Below are 21812 nucleotides of genomic sequence, written 5' to 3' on the forward strand. Positions count from 1 at the left end.
TCCACAATAGGCCTCCAATAAACTCTTTATCTCTAACCACCCCTACACAAGATACTTAAAATTCTACCATAGTACGATGACGACATCATGTGGTTTGTTTGTGGACCGTTACCCGCCGCCAATTATATCCTTTTTCTCCAGCATCTAAACACAACTACCACACATATCCAGTTCACAATGGAAACCGAAATAGACCAAGTCACAATTTTCTTGATCTAAAAACAACTAGATCTAATAAATTAAATTTTAACATATTTAAAAAACCAACTCACACGGACACCATAATATATGCACAATCTTCCCATCCAATACTTCACAACCTAGCTAGCTGCCTTTTATTCGTGATAGATAGACCTTACTAAGTCCCACTCGACCCGACTAACTGTAAACAAGAACTAAATACCACCAAGTCAATTGCTACAAAACAACGGATACGACAACCACTTAATTGACAAATTAATATCACGGAAAGAATCTATCATGACCAGAGACCTTTTTCCTAGACCGACTTCCTCACCAGAAAGACACATAACTCTTCCTTACCTAGAAAAAAAATCCTATTATGGCAAAAACACTTTATTTCCTACCCATCATCTTTTCATGGAGTTCCACAAAATCAGGATGGACGTATCAAAATTTTTTTATAATATCCCGAATATGTATTTAGTTGTCATAATTGACAGTATTAGTTGTGGCATTAGCTTCTTCATCTCAACCAAGACCTTAGATTAAACGTATAGTTAATTTAAATAATTATTTTTATTAAATTCACTAATTTCGTGGTCCGCTTGACCAACTAATACTTTACAATTAATTAAGGTTTTTAGTTGAGATGAAAAAAAGTTAATGGCACGAGAGGGATTCGAACCCACGACCTTCGGCTAGATACGCCGCTGCTCTACCACCTGAGCTATCGTGACCTCGATCCTGTTGAGATGAGGAGTTGATGTCCGAGTGGATCGAGGTCACGATAGCTCAGGTGGTAGAGCAGCGGCGTATCTAGCCGAACGTCGTGGGTTCGAATCCCCCTCGTGCCATTAACTTTTTTTCATCTCAACTAAAAACCTTAATTATTTTTATTAAAATACATCAGAATATTTGTTACTGTTGAAATACAAATTTTGTTACTTGTTTTTCAATTTATTGTTTATGTTATTCGGTCAATTGTTGCTGGTTTTGGCTGGCATTTCGCCCAATTCAGTGGCTCATTTTCCTATCGTCATGTCCTACTTATGTGTTTCTAAATGGGCACGATTTAGAGCATAATCACAAAAACCCACCACTGAAGATATCAGAGTCAAAACCGATCAGTTACGACCAAGGTACTGATTATTGATTTCTCCCTGGGACGTTTTTAATTTTGAGGTAAATTTATCATTTGTAAAGCGGTTAAGGAACCCCTCAGACAATAGCGGTAGTTTACTAATCCGTCAATTAAATTTTATGATCCTCAATACAATTCGGCGAGATTCCGTCGTTTAAGTTTAATCCGGACCTACATAAGCAGTTTTAATCGGTATTACTTACTGGCTAATATAATCATCAAAGCAATTTTCAACTTCCAGTAAGAACCCAATCAATTACTCTCTGATAAGCGGGCGGTAATAATTTCCAATTCCTTGAAAGAGTGTTGATGTTGATCTTTAGAAATAAATTAAAAATAGCGGCAAGAAAATCTCAAGGGCCATGGCCCGAATGATAACAAGGGCGGCAAACGTTTAATTATCTTTACTTCGAGGAAATTCCTGCATGCTATTTCCGTTTTTGAAGTAATTTCCTTATTTTAATAATGTCGAGTTGTTCTAATAAAATTTACACTTGTTTTGAAAAGATTTGTAAGTTAGAATTAATATACAATTATTTATATTTTACTTATTTCTTTTTTTTTCCAAAAAATTACTTGTCAATTCATATTGCTAACAACAAATTGTCAACAAGGTTTATTATCCCGAAGAGTTACGTAAGGCTAAACATAAATATTGACATTAATGATAGTTCTTAATTCGTATGAACATATTCTCAGGGAGAAGAAATACTATCACTCTGTAATCCAGTATATAAATTATGTTACCTAGCTAAGTGCGGAATGCTTAATATTCTGCTAATGATCTTCTCACACTTAACATTCGCTCACACAAAACGCTGAAACATTTGAAAAATGAAACAGGGGACTCAGAAAGACGCTTTCTATAAATGACCCGTTCTATTGTATATTAATTTTTGTGATTTTTCTCTACCAACCGATGATTATTAACTGTATCTATATGGAGTATTTCTACTTGTATATATTTAAAAAACTATTCCATGATTTTATTCTGTTATGTGTGACACGTGAGATCAAGATGTAGATGATTAGTCAGGGTGTATTTTATAGAGTGCCCTTTAAAACTATTGTATCCCCCATTCTATGCTTAAAGCACACCGTTAAGTCCTAGTCCATCAAGACTTTATTAGTAGGCCCGGTTTCAGTGGGTGTATTCGTTCTACAAGTTCTACGTCGCAAAGCACTTCCTCCTGCCGGCATGTGTAGCACCACTGTTTGTTAGTAGGTGAGCTGTGGTTTCTTCTGGCTCTTTGAAGAATCTACACTCGCCGTGTTGAATTATGCCAATCTTCTTCAAATGTCCATGTTTTGTTTGCAGTGTCCTGTTAAGAATCCTGTTGGAATTCGTAGTTTTTTCCTTCTTCCTTTAATATCTCTTCTGTTACTTCTTTCTTCCCAAAATTTGTTTATGGTTCCATTGTTCCCTTATTTTCTTTGCATATTTCTGTCTGAGGTACTCATTGAGAGTGTGGGTTCCTATGCCACAGAAGTGTATTCGGGTCCTATCAATGGTATAGCAGCCCCCTTTTTTTGCAAGGGTATCCGCTTTCTCGTTGCCCTGGGACCAAGCAGAGGCTGATTTTGTTCTGCATACTTAATATATTTAGTTTGATTTTGCAGTTCCGCACCATGTTTGAACTAATGATGCTTAAACTTAGTGCTTTGATGACTCTGCTTGGCATACGACATGATAGCTATGTTCTTGTTGTTGTACCCTTTATTCAAATTGAATTGAGTACATATCTCGATTGCGTAGACCTCAGCTTGGAAGATTCTGGTCCATTTTCATATGAGTTTCGCATATTTGGTTCCAGGACCGAATAACTCTGTACCCGTACATTCTTGCGTTCTAGATCAATCTGTGCACCAGTAGATGGTGCCATTTTTAAGGGAGGTGTTTTCCTCTTTTTACATTCTTTTTTGGCACCTAGGTTTGTTTGGAAGTTTTGATCAAATTCAAACATCGGCGTATTGGATGGTATTTCTTGTTGTTGCTATCTCTCCGTGTTAGTTTTATTCCTGTTGGAGGTTTTTCTTTAAAAATACTAATAATAGTTTTCTGTGCTGTACTCTTTATCATGTGGCGTAGGGGGATTAATCCTAATACTTTTTCCAACAGTGGGACATATTCTCATTGTTCCTGTTATACAGATGCATGCAAGTCTCTGTATTTTTGTGAGTTCTCTTCGTTTTGTTATTTGTTCTACTTTATCGGCCCAGGCTAAAGCTCCGTATGTAAGGAGAGGTCGTAACATCATGGTGTACATCCAAAGCAGGGTTTCCGGTCTTCATCTCCAGTTTTTCCCGCTGTTCTTGTGCACACCATCAAAGCTCATGTCGCCTTCATGAAGGTGGAGCCGATAAGTTCTTAAAGGTCAGTGTTTTATCTAGTGTGACGCCTTTTGGCCTTTTTTTGAATTTCTAGCACAGTATAATTGAGTGTTATCGGTCTTATGTGATCCAATTTCCTTTTCCGTGTAAAAGCGACTATGGTTGTTTTATTGGGGTTGATTCCTAAGCCAGCGGTTTTACATCATTCATTTGTGATTTTTAGCCCTTCTTGCATTATGTCACAGAGCGTTTCCTCGAATTTTCCCTTGGCGATCAGGACTAGATTATCCGCTCCAGCCCTGACATTTTTTTCCTTTACGGTCCAGACTTACGAATAATTCGCCAACTGTTAGGCTCCATAGGAGAGGTGATAGTACCCTCCTTGTGGACATCCTTTAGTTGTGCTTACTTGTTTAGTGTCTCTTCCTATGCTTGTTTCAGCTTTTCTGGTTCTTAACATTTCTCCAATCCATCTAGATGTGGTCTCCTTCAATATCGCAGATTGCTATGTGCTACGTGAAAATATGTGTCTTTGTCAACCGCGAATGGCCTATTCTGAGTCGATTACTGTTCTCCGATTCAGGAAGGCCATTCCTTCGTATTTATTATCAGTGTTCTTCAGGTAGATTTTGTACCGACCGGACAGGGTCATAAACAACAGACCTGACAGCGATTCCTGATTCAAAATGTTTGTTTTTTACTGTGGAATACATAAATTCGAAAATTCCGAAATAAACTAGTTGGCAATTTTGAAACAATTCCGTAAATATTTTATACTATTGATGTACAGAGTTGGACAAAAACAGCATTTTTGACATAGTCTGCCAACAGAAGAAGAAAGGGTTGCGGAGTTTTTCCTCCTCAACTGCTGACAACAGTGCATGTACGCCTATTCATTTATCAAATATTACGTGTTCATAGTTTGAAAAGGGGCTGAAGAAATTGCGGGCAAAGCGTCCTTTCGAGGTCGCAGGACCCCTTTCAGGCAACTGATGAAAAAAGAGTGGTCGGACAAAGTGGGGGAGGATAGCACGTGGTTTGATTGAATTATTAAAGGACGCTCTTTCCCCGATAAATAACATCTCGTAAAATATTCATTCGTCCCTCTTATCCCGTTTATTTCCTGGGCCGAGTTCTTTAAAAGGTGGATTTATTTCCTGTGGATCATTGTCTTCTTATGCCTTTTTGTTTCCTTGTTTTCGCAGGACCTGATACATCATTTTAGATTTAAAATGGTCGTAACTGTAAAGCAGTGGTAACTCAGTACATTACTCTGTAGTTATCCAAATAGCAAAATTATTTAAACAAGGCCTTATTTGAGTAGTATAGGTAAAGAAACAACACTTTAACTCACGTATGCTAAAGGAGTCTCGCCTAGCTTTCGAACAAATTGATGCTGATGAATGGAGATTAGGAAGTGGGGTTTTTGTTTCCCAAGCAGTCTTCTGCCTTATTGTACTTTCTTAGGTCCTTATTTCAGTCAATCTACTCGATCCTTCTCTTAATTACTCCTACGGTCATTGAATGTTGTTGCTACGATTCCTTTCCCTATGTTTTCTTGTGTACTAGGTGATCGTCTTCATTGAGTTGCTTCACATTAGAAGATGGTTTGGGTGGTTGTTTCTTACTCCTTATTGCATAACCTACAAATGGGGTCATCATTAAATGTGCTCCTCTATGTAGATGCTCATTTAGCCCTCTCTGTCTGTAGCAGTGAGTTTGCCAGTGTTGGGAAGGTTGTTTTAGCATAATCTAAGTCTGTCTAGCACGCCTATAGTATCCACTTATCCTTTTGCCTGTTTTGGATCGATTGTGTGTGTTTTTATCCCAAGAATAGGTTTAGCGCCTATATATGGCTTGAAGATCCTCCTCTGGCTACTGTGTCTGCTTTTTCGTTATTGAAAATTCCTTTATGTCCTGGTACCCTAGATATTATCAGGCTCTTGTGATTCCCGAGATTTTGGAGATTTTATTTCACTGACTAGTTTTGATGTGATTTTTTTACATGCTCATAGGTGCTAGACTCCGACTCCTTATGAGGATTTTTTGCCAGTGTAACCCTTTAACATTTTCTAAGCACATGCATCGATGACATGTACTTCAGCTTGAAAGACTGAGGCGTACTTCCTTATTCAGTTTGATTGCTCATATTTCAGACTTGTACACAGAACGCCTAATCCGGTGGTTTCTTCATTTACTTTGGAGCCATCTACCATTGTATCTGAATTTTTCTTCTCCATTGTTGCCTGTTGAGACTTTATAGAATGTTGTTAAGAGAGTTTCCGGTATTCAGTCTCCATTTATAAGAATGATTGTCTGATTTTATTGATTATTGTTGTGTGCCCGAAGTGTTTAATTCTCATCCAGTTTCATTGTTCCTGGAGTTCTAATGTACTTTTCCTCGTTTCTCCTTGAATAAATATTTCTAATGGAGGTTGATTTAGCAGAGTTTCTAGGGTAATTAACGGGGTGGTGTCAGTCTTTGTATGCTTGCTTGTTTGCGTCTTACTGCCATATATAGCCAATGTGCCATTTTTGGTTTTGTTCTTGTTCTTGTGGCCATTGGTAATATATAACTTTTTGTTATGATATGTGCTGCAGGTGAGAGTTCCAGGTTAATTCTTATCAACGATTATCCCTAGGTATTTAACCACGTCTTTTAACTGCAGCATTTCATTATAGAAACAAAGTCATATCTATTGGGTTGTCCGGAAAATAATGCAGGATTTTAAGTTTTCATTAAAAAAAATCTATATAAAATATTCTGTTTACGTTTACAGGATTACTCATTTGTATGNTTTGATTAAAGAACATTGCTTTAAAGTAACTAGTTTCTTTTTTTTTGTTTAATACCAAAATCCTGCATTATTTTCCGGACAACCCAATATATTTTTTTTCCACTTTGTAAGGGAAAATAAATTAGAAAATAAAAGCAACGTATTATATTTCTTCATGTTAAAATTCATTAATATTCACTAATGGTAAATATGTGATAGTGAAAAGTGACATTTTATCCGAACAATAGGAGGACACAATTCAACGTAAATTTATTGCCCTTCATGTGCAGACTGTCTATTAAGGCAACTGACATCGTGCGTAGGCGGTTAAATTCTGTATTGTATACACTCGAAGTCAGAGACAAGGAGATATGTTCATATATTCTGCGGATATTTTGTATTATATGATGTCTACTAAATTGTGCTATTGTGAACAAGATCGAACTATTAATAAAACCGGACACTTTTCATAATTTAACAAACCGTGATTAAATTTAAGAAAATAAACAGCAAAATTTGTAATTTTCATAAATTGTGTTTGAACATAAGCCCAAGTGACCAATCGATTTACCAACATGATCCTAGTTGCTTGGGAGCTGCATTAACCTTAATACCCTTAATGAGAATTTCACGTACTTCCCCTGGGTTGAATGCCAGAACAAATGTAGTTTACTGCGTCAATTTAATAACATGTAATAAAATTGAAAACGACGATTGTTAAGTAAAACGGCCACGTTAATCAAATCATATAACTCGGAAATCTGCGAACCACTTTGATTACGATTGGTAATCATGTTTCGTATGATTTCATTTTATCGTTGGCATAGTAACATGTACGTGTATAATGCTGATTCAAAGATTTGGATTTGGAAAGATCAATTTGTTTCTAAGAGAATCTCAACTTGTAGTTCCTGACCTCGAAAGGAACTTCCGTGCATGCTATTATTCTCTTTTTGTAACTTGTGTAAGTAGCGATAATTTGACTTTGACAAATCTGGTTTGTTTGACAGTTTTAAGTAGTTTTTGTAAGACCTAACTCACTATTGCCTCGCGGTTTAATAGAAATGGTCGCCTGGTATCTTGCTCATTTGCATCCTTTTATCGCCCACTTACATAAATCTGAATTTTATTAGATAGTTGGATTTTACTTGGATCATTTAAACTTATGCGATTTTTGTTTTATTACATGGACAAAAAATAACCGACTATGAGCGAAAAATTACGTTTTTTATATGCATGGAAATGTGAATGGAACCAATTTCCACATTCTTTCATCTGATGAGTCCAAATTTATAGAATTAATTGATTACAGCGGATAAAAAGGTGAATAACAATGCAAATATACCTTAGAACAACGTTGAAATTATGTCATACCCTCAGTATTTGAATTAAAATATCTCCGGAAATACGCATCCAATCTAATTGTTCTTAATTTGGTTTCCACCCTGGGCTCTGTAAAGTAACTCCTGTAAAGTAAAAGTGGCTCTTCATAAAGGGTTTCCACCATTAACATAGGTTATTTCCTCCTGGACTTAGAAAAGGCCTTCGACAATGTGTGACAAAACGGGATTGTTTACCGGATGATTGAGTTGACGTTCTCAGCATATCTAGTGAAAATAGTACACGCACACCTCCAGAGGTCTTTTCGCGTTGTCTGAACTACTCACTTTCATAGAAATGACAAATGATGGAGTGCGTGTGGTGTTCAATACTTTTTAAAATGATAGTTCCTACTTACAGTAAGTTGTTTTGCAACGATCCGGATTTCGAGCCTTTTAGCTCATCAATCCCAAACCCCACTTTTTTTAGAATAGCTTTTAGAAGTACGGGTTCACTTAAAAACATCCTCTCAAAACCTAAAGACAAAGTAGACAACTTGGCAAAAAGTGGGGTTTACCAACTCAATTGAAATGATTGTGATATTAAATATATAGGACAAAGCGGTAGAGAAATAAAAACAAGAGTAAAAGAACACTTGCCTAAATTGAGCAAATTTTCGAAATTTAAGGACCATCTAAAAGAAACAAAACATAATTTCAATTCAAATTTAAATACAAGAGTGTTACATAGTTTCAACAAAGGGAAAGAACTAAATTGGTTTGAGAAATTTGAAATTAAAAAATGTAAAATTGAACATGGTGATAAATGCATTAATAATATAACAGATTTTGATCTGGGTCAAGTGGGTTTCGCATTGAAATTGACACCTTGCATTTTCAACAAATTAATTTCAATCATGGAAGCAAATCGTATACAATTTGATGTTTAATTTTATGACATTTCGACGTGAATTGTGTGTGGCCATAGTGCATTATCTTGATTTCGATGGGGAAAAGTGTCATCATAACCTGGTTGTTATATGTTACAATGTGCGAAACATTTTTACTGCATGGTTGTATTGAAAAAAAGTTTTTCGTTCTAGTTTTTATGTGTTACAATAACCCTTTGACGGAGTGAGAATTTTTTGGTAAGAGGTGGCAGTCTGAAGGAGCAAGGTCCTGTATGCTATGAATTTCAGGGTTTTGCTTTATTTATTGGCGATAGTAAGAATATGGAAACAAAGCCTTTTCATATTCAATGAAGTTTAGAATCGCCTTGATCCTCTATGGAGTCTGAGGTGTGGTGAACCTGTAGTTTTGGCGATACTAATTGACAATCAATGTAAAAGAACAGACCAAAAAACGATCAAACTACACGTGCATAAGACCTAGTAGAGAACGAGCGTTAGAATGTTCAAAACGTTGTTCCCTTAAGGAAGAGAGTAATTTTTGGGAAGTGGTGGTAGTCTGAAGGAGCAAGGTCAGGCTCGAAGGGGATCGCGGTAGAAGCTACACGATACCATACATTTCAAAAGGTTTTGCTTTACTTGTAGTGGCATCATTTTGATTTCGATGAGAAAAAAGTAATCTTACTCTATTTTTTACGGGTTACAATGTACTCAACATTTTTCGCATTCGCATATGGACAGAAGAAGAAATAAGAATCCAATATTTCTAAACTTCACAACTTAGACGCTACCTATCAACTTATGATTGATTTAGCTTCAATTTTACGTGGGCTGGCACAAGTAATTACTAGACTAAACACTATAGAAAATGAATTTAAATAAAGATTATTTGAAGTAGCTTGTTGTGATTCAGATCTTACAACTTACTATGGCCATTATAATTTTCTAATACAATGTATGACATTCTGTGCTAGAAAGAGTTAAAGCACATTCTTAATATTTTTCGATTTTTTTTGTTTAAAAGATTTAATTAGAGATGTTAAACAACTACAAAAAGAAAATTTCCTCTTCTAATAACACGCTTATTTGTCCTTTTTAACGGATGTATGAGGTGCTACAGTTCTATTTTATGCCTATAACTCACAGGTTATACCAGTTATTTTCATGGCGATGGGTTTAAAGGTAGGATTTATGCCTCAGACACTGATTATCGGACTGATTTAATCCAAGAGGTAACTGTTGCTTCTTCTTGATTCTGATTTTTTCGGCAAAGGGTTTTTTCAAGCTAGAGCGGCCCTAAGGTAATCGAGTTACATCTAAAAAAAATCCATTAATAAGGGGGGATGTTTCTCTTGAATTTGTTTTTCTCTTCCAAAACTTTTCTAATCCCCGAGTCAGAATAAATAGGAGGCAATTTTTGTTTTTCCCCTCCTAGTTTGCACAGTGATATTAAGCCTTTAATCGTAACGTTTGGCAGTTGTAAAATCTTGATAAAAAATGTTTTTAATTTTTTATTTCGCACCTGTTGAAAATTTACTATTATCCCTGCCCATTTGTTTAAATTTTTGTAGGTGAATATTTTAATAGGATGTGTTTATAAAAAGGCTTTTAAGAGCTAGGCATACTCCCCTCTGTCTATTTTGTAGCAGGTCGGTGCTATTACCCGCTCGAGCGGAATTACTCCTCCACCGAGGGTTATAAGTCTTGAAACACTCAACTGTGAGGTGTATCGGGTTTTATTCTGCCTCCGTGTGAATTCTAAACGTCACGCTTCAAATTCCAAGTGAAAATTCCAAAAGGAAACGCATCGAATCGAATCGGGTAAGGCAAACTGGCGTGAGAGATCTCAGCCGTCACGGTTGTTTTGCATAAATAGAGGGCATTCTTAAAACATTAAATTTATACGTCTTTATCCCTTGGTTTTTTCGGTGTTAGGTTGTTTAGAGACGTCTCTGCTCTCGTTTAAAATTGACAATGAAGTCAAAATAGTACAACTACACACACATTTTATAACATTCATGCCGAAAACCTCCTAAATTTTGATCGAAATCAATATATTTTCCAGACCTTGTTCCTTCAGACTACCATATTTACAAGCTTTTCCCCCCTTCTTAATGGGGAATACGTTCCATATAACTTAACAAGTAAAGTAGCAAAGCTTGTTAAAAAGTTTCCATTGAGCTCAGGAAAGCAACCATTGGAATTCGACGGTTGCACCATCCAAATTCAAGATACACACCATTAACCAACCGATAGATCCCTGCTAAACATAGAAGAATCAATATTCGACTTTTTCAATAGCGGGAAAGTTTACTTTTACCAAAAGAATGCACAGCTTTTCAGTTCTTGGCATAGAAAGCAAACACCTTCTGAAACGGATGGAATCGTGGTGCTTTTTCCGCGTCCACGGTCCTGACCTTACTCCTTCAGACTACCACCTCTTATCAGACATTACGCTTCCACCTCTAACGAGAATTGATCTTATCCTTAAGGAAAAATCGTTCATTGTAACAAGTAAAAATTAGACCAAGACTGCTTCCTCCCCATTGAAATCGTGTTAATGCAACTACGACGAAAAATGACCAAATATAAATATTTAAAATTATTAATAACACTTTTTAAGTTCTGAAGTTAAATATACTCCATGAAAGCTTGAGGAAGGATATCATTGTTTTCTTTTAAATAACGTTTTCCCTTACTTTTCTTATAAAATCATAAACCCTAAGAAAAACAATCCTTACACATAGAGAATTAAAACTATGTACCCATCTAGGTACGATGTACCAAAATTCACTTGTAAAGTTACATAGAACTATATATAAAAGATCACGGATAAGAGGAATTAACAGAAAAGAAAAATACTCAGTTCTCGTGTCAAGCTTACGAGAATATACATCTTCATCAAGACATTAAACTATTTATGATGATTTAAACCGTTAACAAATATTAACAGCTACTTATATGTTTGAAATTATGGCTTCAACCATAATGTATTTATGAGTTTTAATTGGTAGAGTGGACGAGAACTACAGCTCGTCTATTTGACATTACATTTGTAACTTACGTCCGTTTATCCTATCACATAAATCAAACATCATTTCATTTATTATAATTGTAAAAAAATTATGTGAGTGGTAATATTCACATATTTAATCCAAAGGTACACAGATTTTTGAGAACTGACTGTTTCAAACCGGTATAAAAACGATATATTTTTGAAATTCGAAAGGTCCAAGATTGTTTACCAACGAATTCAAAAGTATTGTAAATATTAGCAACGGGGTGAAAAGGACCAAATGGTTCCTAGTAATATAAAGGTTTTTCAGACTTCAAAGCTGAGATTTATGCAAGCTCGACGCACAAGGAATATACAAAAAGATACTAAACGGTGCGCAAATATACTCAATCAGATTGAACCTATCCCTATTTAAGGAATATCAAAAAAGCTTGAAAAAGCTACATAGATCAAACGGTCATGTAAACTAATTTTATTGGACGGATGTTTTTGTAGACAAGCAGGTGCGATTGCTACATGTGTGTACGCAAAACCCAGGTGGATATAAAAGTAGAACTTGTTCGCGGTATATACGAAATGATACCTCACCTAAGGGTAGTTTACAATAATTTTACTTACAAAATTTTTTAAGAAAATGGTTGAAAGTTTTTTTTTTTTTTTTTTTTTTTTTTTTAAGGAGACTGTTTCAAATCGGTTTGGAAATCCTAAATTTATGAAATACGAAAGGTTCCAAATTTAAAACAGACATCGTAGCCACTCTGTTCCAAATTTCTGACGAGTCTAATTTCGGCTAGTTCTGAATAAGTTGATTCATTTAGATCTGCATCGATTCGTAAGGCTTTGACCAAAAACCTCTTACTTGAGCGAAATACTAACCCGGGGAGTGCTCTAATTCCCACTTCTCTAAAAAAAAGCTGTTTTCTTGGTGATGTTTGGTCAAACCATGGCGAGATCGATATGAAAAAAATTGTTTTTTTGAAAAGGATTTTCGTGAATTAAGAATCTAAGTCTACAAATCATTGCACAATTTTGATTGTATATAAAAGTAGAACTTGTTCGCGGTATATGAAACGATACCTGACCTAAGGGTAGTTTACAATTATTTTACTTACAAAGATTTTTGAGAAAATGGTTGAAAAAGTGTTTTTTAAGTAGACTGTTTCAAACCTGTTTGGAAATAATCAATGTATGAAATACGAAAGGTTCCAAATTTAAAAGTCACACTGGTTGATATTCAGTATATTGACACATCGTAGCCACTGTTCTGAGAGAGACCAATTTCGACTAGTTCTGAATAATATGATTCCTTTATATTTAATGACCAAAACCCTCTTACTGGAGCGAAATACCAACCTGGGGAGTGCTCTGATTCTCTCTTCTCTCAAAAAAAGTTTTCCTGGTGATGTATGGTCAAACCGTGGCAAGATCGCTGTGAAAAAATTGATTTTTTGAAAAGTATTTACGTGAATAAATATGCTCTAAGTCTACAAATCATGGCCAAATTTTGATTGTATATGGTCATTATAAAAAAAAAAAAATTATATAATCACGACACAATGAGAGTGCAGAGATAACTGTCATGGATGGTACGATTATGGAAATGGTGTTGTGATAGAAAAAAGTGTCGCATGAGGCGACACCAAATTATAATAAGTGGCCAAGGCAAACAACAACATTCTGTTCTAGGCAACAATAGCAAAATGCGAGGTGGGACAAAAGTTGATGCCGATCGATGCGTAAACCCGCGACACAGCTATATTTAGGTCCTAGCGACAAAGCTATAACTTGTGGCACGGCAGAACGGGTTAAGTTACAAAATCCGAACTGCTAGTGCATATTTTAAAAGAATGAAATTTGTATCAAAGGGTTTAGCGAACGTATTCTACTTAATTAATATTCTTTTTTAGGGTATAAACGTTATTATTTAATTCATCTTTTACTGGCTCGTTTAGTAATCCCCATGGATTTAAATTCACCACCAAACCTTTAAATTCAGTGTTGTTAAAGGTCATTGTAGAGTCGCCCACACATCAGCAGGTACACGATCATCGTACCTTCATGGAGGTGTATAATGCTTCATTGGAGCCATTAAACTAATGGATGCGTCTGAGGGTCTCGAATGAAGATGTTGTCTCTTGTTTCCGTTAATTATTTACAAAGGGTATATAATGACTATCTATCCGTTTGAGGGATTCGGTTTCATATCTCAGTCGAACCGTGTAAAAGTGTTACCGCGTTAAACGAGAAAACTTCAATAATACACTCGCTAATAGAAATCAATTATTGGTTAAAACCAAAATATATTTGAGTACTCTATCAATCGGAAAATATGATATTGCTCAAAGGAAAATGATCAGATTGTTAATAAACCACCCCTAAAAAAATTAAAAACAAACACAACAACAAAGGAAACAAAGGAGTGAAATTAAAGACCTTTGGGAAGTAGAAAGGATAATTATAGTTAATTAATGGTAACTGGACTCTCTCCGGTAGGGAAATGAAAGAAGGGGAAACCCCAATTTAAAAAAGTAATAAAATTGTTCAATAAGGATGGAAATGAAGGAAAACCTATTAAGATATCACGTGGAAAAAAGTGTCAGATTCGTTTCAAACTAGAATCACGACGTAAAAGTTTTTTAATTTGTTTCAATGCTTAAAACTTATTGTTAAATGAAGTTTGCTATCTTGAAATTAATTAATTAAAATAAATTAAATACTTTTACCAAGGAATGTGGAATACTCTGGGGTGAATGCAATTTACTAGCTTGGATGGGAGGGCATATCACCTATTGCCCCGAGGAATATCGAGTACTCTTGGGCAGTGTGAAGCTAACTGAACTATCTTGTTTTTACCTTTCTTCTATACATTTGTGTTTGTTATTTGTTTTCTTTTATTCACGATTGACAAGGCCCTGAGGAACAAAGAGGTAGCAATAGGACAAAGAAAAGAGGGAGTTGGTTACCTTCGTACCATTAAATATCATAACTTAGCTGAAGAAATGGAAAAAGAAATTAGCAAGATTAAAAGGCGAGAAAGATAAGAAAATAAATGTAAAACTAAGGAAGGGATGCCTGGCGATGGGCAATGCAGTTTGCTAGCTTTAAATCTAAGACTAAAAAAAGCTCCAAGTATAGGTTTTTCTGATTCTTTCAACATTAGCAACAAACTTCCTGAAGTTGTTTTGTTATTTGTACAAATTCCGACTTAACCAACGTTTCACTGCAATCACAGAAATAAAAAATAGCAAAAAATTGCTTTTAAAACTTATTCAAAAGATTTTTTAAATACAATTTTTAACAAATATGTTATAGTTATTATCTCAAAGACTTATAGTATTTATCTCTCGCAAGTCACATTCAATTATTTTTTCTGCTGGTTACGTGCACAATACTCATGTCTTATTCCATATTTTCGTCTTTACCATCCGTCCTTTTTCATTGTTAGTTTTATGTTATTTCAACCTTTTATTTTATTACCCCCTGATGTTTATTAGTGTCTTATTATTGTCAAAGGAGACACGATTTACATTATCGTTTACTCGAAGTGCAAAAACAAGAATTCTGATTTCGGAAAATGGTTGCGAACATTTTTGTTATTATCTGTCGATCCTGAAGACGTGGACCCTTCCATCAAATAAGATTTAAAACAATAATAACTATCCGAACAGATTTTTTACATTAAAATTAGTAACACATGAATGTTGTAAGGCTAATTGAAAAGTTGTTAACAAACCAAAATTTATTTAAAATCAAATTGATTTGTACAATAGAAATGTGATATTGTCGCGTAGGTCTTTCTTCTCTTGTACCCCAGAATATCTTCCTTAATGAGGTAGAGCGGTCTAATTCATCGGCAGGTCTTAACCTTTGAACTGGGGATTCAGATTTCTGATCTCACTGGCGAACATCATTGATGAACTCAGAACAATCAACTCTCTGATTTACTGAGCAGTTCCTTAACCCTGGTTAGGAAGGCCCCACTTTCTGAATCTACCACCACAATATAGCTTCATTCAGGGAGAGGCAAGACTCCTAATTTGTAGGGAATAGGCTCCGATAGCCTACTCGCATGAAGCTTCGAGCGGCAGCACTTCAGGCAGACAGGTTCTCAGTATGATGATGGCGCACAACCCCAAAATTCAAATTCGATTAAGAAATTTCAAATTTTTTGACTGGGAGAAAAGGATCTCAGTTAGTGACGACTATATCTTCTATACAGATGGCTCTAAGACCGACTATGGGTCTGGAGCTGGTATGAATGGAAATAAACCAAGGACTAGAATTCATATAATCCTTGGGCAACATGTCTCTGTCTATCAGCGGAAATATGGCTAGTGTTCAGCCACCGAAAGAAGGTCTAAGCTAGCCAAGAAGACCAAGTATTACCAACCAAAGAATAGCACCTACCCTGATATCCAGGCAGCAGTAAAATGAACAATCTCATCTATTAAAGGCGCTAGCCGTTTGGGAGCAATGAAGAGCTTGTCAGACATTGGGATAACAAAAAATTACCCTTGTTTGGGTATGCATAAATGGCGGAGGGACAATGAGAAGGCCGACAAATTGGCCAAGAAAAGTTTGATGAGGACACATATTATCACTGAACTCCTTTTATGCTATATATATCAATATCGGTTATATCGACATTTTTCTCTTCGGCCACACAACAAAACGTAAATATAGCACTGTGCTGGGGGGTGGCTTGAAGCACATTTAGCATCAGGTTTTTCAGCTTTTTGATGATCCTTAGGGTTATCATCTCAAAACAAAGATAAGGTTTTAAATTGGCTTTTTTAAGAGCCACGAAGTATGGTCGTGTATGTTTACTCCTCAAGGCCCGGTATTATTTTCGGAGTTTTGAGATTCCATCAGCCCAAGAATGGTGGTAGTGTATTTAGTGCCCAGAAGATCAGGATCCGGCAACCACATAGCCACCCTTCTGGTTTTTATAATTTCCCTATAGTGGCCAACTCTAAAGTTTTCCGCTTGCCAGGGATGGATAGTAGGTATTTTCTCAATGAGCCATTCATTGGCAGTTTGGTTTTCACATGTAATCAGGACAACTCCCTTCTCAATGTACCCATTCCTGAACTGAGGTCGTTTGTAGTTTTTACACTTCCATAGCTGGGCCCGCTGAATGGCCCTTATCCACAATTCTAATCTCCTTTTACTTTAACCCTTGCTCAGAGCGGCTTTGGGGTACGAACCTTCATGGGGAGACCTCGGAGGGCGTAAACCACTTGTCATTAATCTATCGAATTTTTTCCTATTTTTCTATTAGTTGACATTTTTTATTTCTAATTTTTAACAAAATTAGTTATCAGTGTTATTCAGAGACTGTCAATAAAAGTTTAGAAAAAATCGATTATATACCTGTATTACATTGGGTTTATTCAGCAGGCCGGTTCAATCATAGCTTTGTCAATTCCAGCCGAATTTCATCCAGCGCTCATCATTTCACATGTGAATTGCACTAATGATCACTTTCGATTAATAGTAATTCGGGCGGAGATTGATTTGCTGGAGGCGGCAGCGTAAATGAAAGAGCATAATCGATTTCGTTTCAAATAATGAATGCTATCAAATGGAATGAATAGATTGCATGATTGACGTCATCAGAGAGTCGTTCCCCGGTCATCGTTATTACTGCTTAAAACGAATTTCGTCATAATTACTTAGCGAATATTCGATTTTCAACCTGGCGTGGGCGATGTCAACAAACCAAAAATAAAATAAAAATTCAAGATAATTCTTATCGATAAACCTGCTATTTTTGTAACTGGCGGACCCAAAGGCTGTTCAATTATTCGTCATTGTTTGCAACCTACGTTTACATGGGTTCGATCAAAACTAAGCAACTGTAAGAAAGTTTATTGTTTAGATTTGATCTTTTGCAATAAAAAAAATAGTAAATTGCATAGTAGCGATTGGTATTGTAGAACAGATTCATCGATACAGTAGATAATGCAATAATTTATGGCGGAAATACTTTATGAAATAAGAAGTCCCCTTTTTGTTTTGTTTTTAAAAATGTTATCACCTTTACTTAAGCACAGCAATTGGCGCGGGTGGAAATAAATAAATTTAAAAAAGACAACTTAAATTGATTTATTTACTTATTTCTCCCAGCGGTGCAAGAACGACTTTTTCGTAAGGTTCGAAACGGAATCCTCATCGTCGGTGAGTTTGAAAATTGGCAAAGTTCCGATTTAACCCTGTGATGGGGGGGGGGAAGGCCGGTAGTAACTTTGGATTGACTTAGGTGAGGACTTTGCCACGACTCCATTCCGGAATCGCACAGGGTTAGAAATGCAATGAGTTTGTTTAAAAATGTATAAAGACGACTGATTTTTTTTTTAAATTTACATCTGCACTAATAACTGCGCTTAATTTGATATCAGTTTGTACGTATTGTACATTGTACATGTACTCAGTATATTACCCCTGTATATTTGCGTTAGCCACCCTCATTGTCATTTAGGAGGTCATGATGCCAGTGCGGCAATCCCAAACGTGGAGACATATGAAGGAACTTATGCAACGAGAATATAAATGGCCTACACGAGATAAAACCGTTATCTCAAAACACCAGCAAGAGTTGTTAAAGTTGGCGAATTCTGTTGACATTGAAAAACTGTGAAGTTAAATATTTATTATTTAAGTAAGAGAAGCTAACAGTGGGAAACTTAATGTTAATTTTTTTAAATTCTCGACAATCAATCGCTAGCGCGTTGTCTAAGTGGTTGGGTGACGGCGGTTCTGTGTTCGAAACCCGGTTCAGCTCGTGGCGTTTTAATTAATAATGGTATGAAAAATATATCGTGGTTTGTCCCCTCATCCTCGATACACACAGGTAGTTGGACATTACGCTCTCATATTTGAAAGTATATACTTTATCTATTTTCACTTTGTATAACAAAAGAACAAGTAGTAAACTAAAGTCCATCCTTAATAAACCTTACTGATAGGTGGGAGAAAAAAAAGATAATAATAATAATACTTTATTAAAATAGAAACAAAGACAACAATTGGTACAAAGTATAATAAACATAGCTGGGAGCCGTCTGCTGAGTTAACGCATAATAAAGCTTTTAATTAGATATATAATATAAACAACACATATGAAAAGAAAAAAGTTATATAAAGCAGAAATGAATGACAAGAACAAGAAAATATAGTAAGATTTAAAGGAAACTTGTTCCTTCTTGAGAATTAATAGTACAGTATACAACAGCTCATAATTAATTTCATAGTGTCGACAAACATTGCATATCTAAAAGCCAGTCGTATCTCACTCTCCAGGCGTGCCGAGCAAAAGATATTAATGATGAGGGAAATTTTTGATTGATGAGATATTCCAGAATTTCAGCTCTGGAAATAACGGACTTTCCCAAATATGATATACGCCGTTCTGAAAGCAGTGAGCAAATTTCAAGAAAGTGATTCTCATCTTCTCGTGCATTATTGTTACAGGGGGAACAGATTTCATTGTATGGGTCATTTACAACCCAGGGTTTACATTTCAGATAGAACAACTCTCTTAATTTACAAAGCCTTCGAGAATCTTTACGGTTAAGGTTCTGGGAAAGGCTGGGTATGAAGGACATGGCTCAAAGAAAATGGCCTTTTACAAGCAAAATCTCTCTGTACTGTTTTCCCTATCCGTAGCCTCTTCACGACGAACTTCGATTATTTTATTGGGGAGTTTTAAAAGTTCAAAGAGAATCTCCTGAACATCGGAATTTTGAAGAGGAGAAGAAAGGTTTTGTGCTAGAGATGTCCATTGCCTGAACCTCGAAATGTTTTTATTAATTATCTGTCGAGCGATAGTTTTAGGAAGGCTCAGAACCTAAGATATATATTTTAGATGGAGGGAGAACATGTATGAAAAGATAGGGGGCAAACTGGATTCAAGGGTTAGCATGTAGTCTGGGGAAATAGATGGTAGACTGAGCAGTTTCTTCACAAAAAATCTTTAAATTTTTTCCAAAACGTCATTTCATAGTGTCGACAATCATATCTAAAAGAGACCTCATCTCTTGAACATCGGAAATTTGAAGAGGAGAAGAAAATTTTTGTCCTAGAGATGTCCATTGCCTGAACCACGAAATGTTTTTTCTAATTATCTGTCGAGCGATAGTTTTAGGCAGATGATCATCACGAAGGCTGATCCTGGAAGCCCCAGTCTTAAACCTCATAACACGCGACAGAGCGCAGGACAGTTGTAAACATTGAGTTTGGTTTCATAAGGGACAAGATTATTTCTAAAGAGATTTGCAGTTTTTGTAGTAGAAATTCTACCATTAAGATGGCGTGATAGGGAAAGATGAGGTGTAAAAATAACTCACAGATATTTATACTTGTTCACCACCTCGATTTTTCTACCCTTGTAGAAACATCTTTTGGAGGTTGCTTGTTTTCCAATATAATTTTTGTCTTTTTTACATTTACTGGTAAGTTACAAAGTTCACAAAAGGACTCAAAGATTCTTATGTTATTTTGCGACTTGCCGGACAATCAATACTAAGGACTATGTCATCGGCGTACAATAGTATTTTTATTTTGGTATTGCTTACGAGAATTCCTCCCTTTAGCAAACCTACGATATTATCCACAAAAAGAGCAAAGGGAGAAAAGAAGAAAGACATACAAAAATGTAAAGATACTTTTTTTATTGCAATAAATTGTAAAAACAATTTAATTGAATATACCCATTAGCATTCTGATTGTTATCTAATTATAATTAGACGGCGTTTTACAATGATCGATTGAGCAGTGTGTCGGCTTTTAAGTTCAAAAGGGGTGAAAAAGTACGACAAAAGCGACTGATTAAAAGAGCACAATGGACCGCAATCATACGAGCAAGACATGAGCGGAATGTGAAAAAAAGGCTTCATTTATTTCCTCAACGAGGCCCTACTTTTAACAAAAAATAACAATGTTTGTGCTCTTTTACGGTTTTCTTTAACAAAGAGATAAAAAGGAGCATACGTCGATATTTGATATCTTCATAAGGGACAATTTACCGGTGAGGGCATTCGGATTGGAAAAAAATTGCAAAACGTCATTTAATTGAGATTTCCAACTGTGTGTTTTATAAAAGGGTTCTATCAGACAATAAAAAGAACGGAGGAACCTATTTAATTATTTTTCCCTCTCCCCATGTCGTGTTTATCGAGTAATGCGTTCACGACGTGTTTGTCAACTCGACGTCAAAAGAGGCACCATTAAATTTCAAAAGGCAATGCGAAGCAGAGGTGGTTTCCAAAACCGAAGTTCAATTATTCCGTTGAGCCTATTGCTACTGGGGTTCGTGAGGACAAAGACGGGATAGAAATTAGATTTCGTACTCGGTCTGTACCAGTTTACCGTACAAACATGCTTTACGGAGTTTAAATTAGACTAATTGAGCAGCCGTCGGCCCTTGAGGAGAAATTTGATTAGTCTCGTAATTGCAATGACGTTGGGAGACAGGAGCATGAGTGTAGTGCAACGAAGGTCTAGGATATAAAAGAAAAAAAATAAGATAGCCACGTATGAAATGTCCTGTTCGTTCCTACCAAAATATTTACATTCTCTAATAAACACTTGTTAATTCTCTATTTAATAACAATGTTTGTTTTCTATCCTAGTAAATACATTGTTAAAGTTTGAAACGTGAAAATGTAAAAACGCAACGTATATTTTTTATGATTTCAACCTGTAATATCTGCACAGAATTTTAATCAGGTTTTCGATGATTTTTTGTAAACTAGTCGTTGGTTATGAGGGTTTCTTGTACGTGTGCTTTCTTCTGCTGTGCTGGTAGAACCCAAGTTAGCGGATTTAGTTAGATGGAGGGGTTATCTTATTGTACATTGGCTATTTTGTTTGTCGCCCCGAATCGAATGCTGATTACACGACATTTGAAAAATGTCAAAAAGGAGGGAAAATACGAAAGGTAAGTTGACATGGGAAGTTGGTGTCCGAGTGGCTCGAAGTCACGATAGCTCAAGTGGTGGAGCAGCTGCCTAATAAGCCGAAGATCGTGGGTTCGAATCCCGCTCGTGGCACTAACTTTTTCATTTCATCTAATACCTTACATAAAGATCAATTAATTGGAAAATGTTATTTGGTCAATCGGACAACGAAATATAA

The 21812-nt window shown here is 35.9% G+C and overlaps 1 protein-coding gene and 1 non-coding gene across 5 annotated transcripts in view; both read left to right on the plus strand.

Moving 5' to 3' along the window:
- LOC106669086 (octopamine receptor Oamb) overlaps window positions 1-21812 on the plus strand; it is a 228653-nt gene that overhangs the window by 119933 nt on the left and 86908 nt on the right. The window lies entirely within an intron of this gene.
- Trnai-aau lies at window positions 21655-21727 on the plus strand. Its single transcript has one exon. It is a non-coding gene; the product is annotated as a tRNA-Ile (tRNA).

Source organism: Cimex lectularius, unplaced genomic scaffold (assembly GCF_000648675.2).
Source record: "Cimex lectularius strain Harlan isolate CLEC.00 unplaced genomic scaffold, Clec_2.1 scaffold319, whole genome shotgun sequence".
In the NCBI taxonomy this organism is placed as follows: Eukaryota; Metazoa; Arthropoda; class Insecta; order Hemiptera; family Cimicidae; genus Cimex; species Cimex lectularius.